This window comes from Prunus dulcis, chromosome 6 (assembly GCF_902201215.1).
Source record: "Prunus dulcis chromosome 6, ALMONDv2, whole genome shotgun sequence".
NCBI classification, from domain to species: Eukaryota; Viridiplantae; Streptophyta; class Magnoliopsida; order Rosales; family Rosaceae; genus Prunus; species Prunus dulcis.
The window spans coordinates 25,006,521-25,013,002 of NC_047655.1; the positions used below are offsets into that span (position 1 = coordinate 25,006,521).

The 6,482-nt window shown below is 36.0% G+C and overlaps 1 long non-coding RNA gene across 1 annotated transcript; it reads right to left on the reverse strand.

The window, feature by feature from the left end:
• Positions 1–4,594: 4,594 nt before the first annotated feature.
• On the reverse strand, positions 4,595–5,652 carry LOC117632752. Its single transcript, XR_004586514.1, has 3 exons — positions 5,547–5,652; positions 5,128–5,271; positions 4,595–4,884 (listed from the first exon to the last, which is right to left on the reverse strand). It is a non-coding gene; the product is annotated as an uncharacterized LOC117632752 (long non-coding RNA).
• Positions 5,653–6,482: the final 830 nt, after the last annotated feature.

Genomic DNA, 6,482 nt, shown 5'->3' on the forward strand with positions numbered 1-6,482 from the left:
GCCACATATTTCTTTGGCATAAGGAAATGATGAATTTAATAAAATTCGATTATGTTATAATCGACACATCAAGGAAGAAATATATTTTGAATTCCAGTTGTTAAGAATACACCGTGAAATGGATAATATCATGATAAACCTCAAATGATGAATTGAGGCTCCTCACATATTTTGTTGTGTCTGGGCCGGAAGCCCATGGATCCATATATATGAGAGATCCCGAACTTGAAGTTGTGGGTATATAGTAGTTAATGCTCTTCACTATTATATTGCGATATTATCGCGGCCTTTACTCAATTCATATTTCATATCTATTTGAAAAAAAAAAAAAAGCAAATAAATTCTGAGGTCGTGTTTAGCTTGGCTAGAAGTTCCGGACTCACATGAATTAAAATATGTAATTTGAGAGATATGATGTAGTTACTTGAACCTACAAGGCACAAGGTTCCAAACCGTCGTTTTGAAAAGACGTAAAAACCGCATGTGCAAGTTTAAGAATTTTGGCAATTATTATAAACAGGAAAGAAGACATACAACAGATAGATTTTTTCCACCTGCAATGAAGGTGCAGGCTTTGTAAAATCTATAAAATTACATTATATTCTGGAAGCCTTTGAAGGAAGAGGGCGGCGCCTCTTAAGCTTAGTCATGAGCCTCTCGTGGTCTCCCAGAATCTTTTCATTGGAAACTTGCAGTATGTCTAGCCTTCTCAGCGTATCAATGGAGTACGAACTCACTAGTTTCAACAAGGCATTATTTTCCTTTTTAAGTTTCTCAATCTTCTGTTGAGACTCATGAAGCATTCTTTGAAGATACGAATTTTCAGTCGTCAGCTCTTGAACCTCGTTTGCTCTAGCACGCAAACGATCAACCATTTTGGAAACAAAAGCATCACTCTGAATGCTAAAAACCATTGAGTCATCAATAGCCTCTTCATCAGACCTCACTAATAACAACATTTCATCCATTAGTCTAAGGAAATTCCTAGCTACTGTGACAACAGTCGTGTCATTCATCATCACAGAATCATTAACCGTGAGATGACGATTTTGGGATACAAAGGATGGAAGCCAGACTTTGGCGTCAAGAGTTGTGTGGGGAGCAATATTTAAATCAAGATGGTTTGGTTGAGAAAAAGAGAAAGCCATTTTTAGGAAGGTTTCAAGGAAAGTTTTAAGAGAAGCTGAATTTTCAGAAAGTGGAGAAGTTGAGTTGAAATGCAGTTACTCCAATCAGGTCTTCTAGAGGCAATATCTATAGATGGAAATATGGCAACGTGTCCAGGATCCCAATATAATCTCGGATCCCCATATTATCTTTTTCTTTCCCAGATTCCAAAACTTCACGCAGCCTCCATTAATGTTTGTCGGCACTTTCGGCGTTCTCTTCATTAAAGTCGATCTTGCTTTGCGGATTTCACGGAGCTACTTTTTCAAAATCACCTCGAGAACCTCCCGAATTTCTGTGGTTAATTTGAAACTCACGGGTTCTTCCTATTCCTCTTATTTGTGTATAAATATGTTATTAACGAAATTTTCCTTGCAGGAGACATCCAGTTTTCTCCATACGTAGTGATGCGATATCCACTTGTTTTTCATATCAGTGAGCACTCGATGTGCTTGAGAAGCGAAACTATCTCTGAGCATCCATTCAGGAAGCGAGACTATCCCTGATCACATTTTCGCTACATCAGGGAACTGTAAAGACGACCCCATGCTCTAATCTCCTGAGGTCCTTCTAGACTATGAGAAATGAGAGTTTGTTGTCTGCTCCCACTAGCTTCCTTCCTTGATTGCTTACCTTATCCTGTAATTAATATCATAAATTTCTTTTGCATTTTTTCTCTTTTTATAACTCTCTGTTTATAAGGGATTTTATTTCTTTAGAACGAATATCTGAATAAAGAATCTATGAAGTGATCCTAACTCTGAGGATTATTTGTTTTGACATAGACAAAAGAGTTGTGATTTTTGCTCTTGCAGGATATAACTAGATCATTAAGCGCTACATTATATTTACTGGGCCGATACGAGCTTGAATGATACTTGAGAAAAGTTTCTCCCACCTAAGGATATAAGCAATACTTGTGTTATTTTATGCTTATATACTTATTTTGATATTTGGTACTACATCCTTAAAGGTAACCAAATGGGGAGATACGGCCATTCCAGAATAATGTCATGCAAAGGACCATTCCAGAAGAATGGCTTGTATCATTATAATATGTATCCATGAATTATTAATGCAAATTTTACAGATTGCAAGTTGGATACATTGATAATAAACTGCATATATTAAAGTCTCATGAGAACAGAACATGGGTATAGCAGTGATCAATATGATGCACGCCTGTTGTGTAGCAAATGATGAAGTGCCGGAAGGACAATCCTTGAATATGTTAATATTGATACGGTGCACGCCTAATGCCTAGCAAATTATATGGGTTAAAGTCCCATAAATTAATTGACATGTATGTATTAATTTGTGGCATGCCTGTAGCATGACAGATATATGGGTTCTAAATGTTCCAACACCCTAAATGATGATTATCCACGCCCTACTGTAAAATAAACGCTCAATTGGAAATTATGATCCACATTCTCACATAATTCATCTTATAAGAGATGTCTGTCTGGAAAGAGATAATAAAAGCCCCCTTAAGTGGCTTGGGTACCCAAAAGCAAAGAAATGCTTATAATTGATGCATGCGCATGCACATGAGAATGGTGGGATCAAGAATTGATGAATGACAATTTTTGATTTTGACGTAGCTACTCAAATCATCAATGGGCTGTGTTGATTGGAACCGCGTTCAATTATTAAATGTCGACAATATCATTGGCCAAAATAGAATGAGGCAATTCCATTACAGATGAGAATGAACGTGAAAGAACAAACCCATAGTACGAACCCCAAAAGATGTTAATATTGAAAGCTATACTTGGGTGTTCGAAATAAAAGGGAATATACCCACTTTGTATGACACAATGTTTCTGGCAGAAACAAGGGATGTTGGGTTTCTCCATGTTTACAGATTCAATTGTGCCCCCCTTATTGCACATTTACGGAGACTAACATGTTATCTTTAAGGGTTATTACATGCATGGAGCATATCACCAGAAGTGATTCCTTAAAGATGTATAAATAGATAGGTTAAAGCTATATAATGTGTCATAAAGTTTAATCCCTTAAAGATTGCAATTGCATGAAGCAAGTCCCTGAAGGACATGTGCCTGAAGTACAAAACCTGTACTCCATTCTAAATACGCATAAATTGCCTCCGTGAGTACATTGATTATAATGTGTTTGCAACACATTAAAACTTCTGAAGAGTTCAAGAAATATTTGTCTCAACCTGAAGATCGAGCGTTATGCCAACAAGATTTTTGCTTATATTAAGAAAGTTTTGAAGCATTTTTTTATGTGGGTTAACCGTTTGGCACTTAAATGTTTTCCGGAAGTATACTAGACCGGACATTGTATTTTCTAGATAGAGCTCAGCTCCATCACCACCACTTTGGGATGATGTAAGACATATTCGATGCTATCTCCGCATAACACCATATATGGACATATTCTTTCAAGTAAACTTACAAATAGCCCAGATTTGTTTCGCAGACTTTAGAAATTTCTATGGTCGCTTACTGGAAAAAACTAGTTATGAATATTTCAGGGGCAGATATTCTTCAGGGGGAGCATCCAGCAATATTACAAGATTGACTCACAGAAGTAGTGTCAACTATGATATTCATAAAGATGATCAACAGTATGACTTAAAGATATTTTGCCAAGTATCAGGGGGAGCATGCTGTCAATAAAGACCTTCACACACTGTACTCTTTTTCCCTCGTCCAGGTTTTTATCCTACTGGGTTTTTCCTGGCAAGGTTTTAACGAGGCAGCGTCGCACACGTGGCAATGTACACAATATTTTATGTTATACATGGTTATGTACTCTTTTTCCCTTCGACCAATTTTTTTGTCCTACTGGATTTTTACTAGCAATGTTTTTAAAGAGGCATATTCCATACATTGTGGTCTTCAAGGAGGAGTGTTGTAAGATGATAAGGTGAAGCCCACATGTTGGAAGAGGATTTCCATACACCCTCCTGGAGTCTTCTATTTACCGAATTGTTAGCCAATGCTTTGCCTATAAAACTATGGCTTCATTCTCATTTGTACGAGAGAACAAAAGACTTAATGAAAAACATCATTTTTCTATGCTTTCTCTACTTCTAAATTCTCTCCTCAATCCTTTAGTTTTATAACAGAGCTCCAATTATGAGAGAAGTTCTCTATTATAACAGTCAAATGGCCTTGTTAGGTTGCTGAATGCCCAGATATAATCCTATTGTTTGGGCCTTACGCCCACCAAATTTCCAAAATTGATCTGTCTGTCTTTTTTTGTTTATTATTTGGGTATATTAGTGATTTGTCCTTGAATTTGTACCTAACTTTCAATTAACCCTATATCATTTTTTTTTATAAAGAAAATTAAGGATATGAATTTCTTTTTTTCACCAATTTCTCTCATCCGTCTAAATCCACAACATTTCATCCAATTTGCCATTAAAAATGAGGGCAAAATGGTCATTTTGTACATTAAAAATAAATAAAAAATGAAAAAAATAAAATTAAGGATATAATAGTGCGAGCACTGCGGGCAACGGTGGGTCGTAGGATGCTGATAACCATGAGGTTCCATTGTTTGCCCTAGAAGTCTTGGAGTGAGGTGGAGAGGTAGGGCTCGTTGAACTGTGGCTCCAGCTCGATCGATGGCTAGGAGGGCTCGAGCCAGGGTTGCAGCGACGGCTAGGATGAGTTCGAGGAGCAAGTATATGTGCAAAGAATAGAGAAGCAACGGGCCTTTGGATAGATTTGGTCACTGTAATCGAGCAAGTATACCCTGTAATGTTAGTTTAAATTATAAAAGAAAATCAAAGAAGAAGAAAACTGAGCTCACACTAAAACTTTTAAGAGTTTTTGATACCCCAAATATTTTATTCGAACTGTTCGATTGGGTTGCTAGGTAGAATCCTATAGACGTATAAGGCCATAAAACTATTATCTCATCTTTAAGGAAAAGTTTAAGAGCTTCTGATTTCCTAGGGGCATGAAGGAAAATTACCTTGGTGCGAAAAAATTGATCGACTTTGGAAAACCAATCCCATCACCCACCAGAGCATGCGCACCACCGTAAGAAACTGGCCCCATATATATATATACCATACCACACCTGAATCACTCATTGTTAATAGCTCCTTCTGATAACCTATGAAATCAACAAAAGAAAATCAAAGAAGAAGAAAATCAAAACCCATATCTTGAAGCAGGAGTACTTCAGAAAATAAAAAATAAAATACTATTTCTTGATTGAACCAATCTCATAAAAAAATATTTCTTACAAGAACCCTAATAAACTCTGCAATTAGGGAAACCAAGGGAAAGCTCCAAATCTTGATTTTACTATATGATTGAGATACCGGTACATTTCTATCACAATCTATGTAGGACCAACGCACAGAGAGAGAGAGAGAGAGTGAATACCGTACAGTGATTGTTTATGGAAATTGAAGAATGAGGAGGGTTTTGCCTTGCCCGGGGAACGAAGGCAAACAAATTTCGAAATTCTGAATCAAATCGAGGTGAAATATTCGCACTAGTAAAATGATGAGCTCCAATTGGGAGAGAAGTTCTCTATTATAACAGTCAAATGGCCTTATTAGGTTGCTGAGGGCCCAGATATAATCCTATAGTTCGGGCCTTAGGCCCACCAAATTTCCAAAATTGATCTGTCTGTCTTTTTTTGTTTATTATTTTATTTTGTCACAGAGTGTTGTGGACGCATGTGATCTGGGGCTTTGTGATTGGGAATAAATAATTTGATTGTGTTGTGACTTTCTTACAGAATCACTACACTATGTTTCATGGGGTTGAATATCGGAAAAAATAAAAGGGAGATTCACTATTATACCCAATATGGAGGCTCAAATTATAAAAATATCCTATATAAAATGGACTTTAAAAACACACCCAAAGCCCATTTATAACATAACAAAAAAGCTTTTAACTTCTTATAAATTACAAAACTGCCATTAATTTCTTAAAACAAGCCCAACCCCAAAATCTCATAAAAATACCCAAAGCACTCAATAGGGCATCAAAGTAAATTAATAATCAATATTAAATTCAATAAGGCTAGCTATCATTTTTTGGGTTTTTTTTGGGTTTGTTTATAGGAATTCAATTGTGTAGGGTTTATTTATAATATTAGTGCTAGAAATGGGTATATCACTGAATATCTCAAAATAGAAATTAAGTTTAACTCGAGAAAAACTATAGTAATTAGCATATGATAAATTGGCTAATTTACTTTTGAATTAGCTCAAATTGTTTTATATTGTTGTTTGTTATTGGTCAATGAGGCCCATATACTATCGACAAATACAAAAATAAGATATATAAACTTTATACAAAGTATCA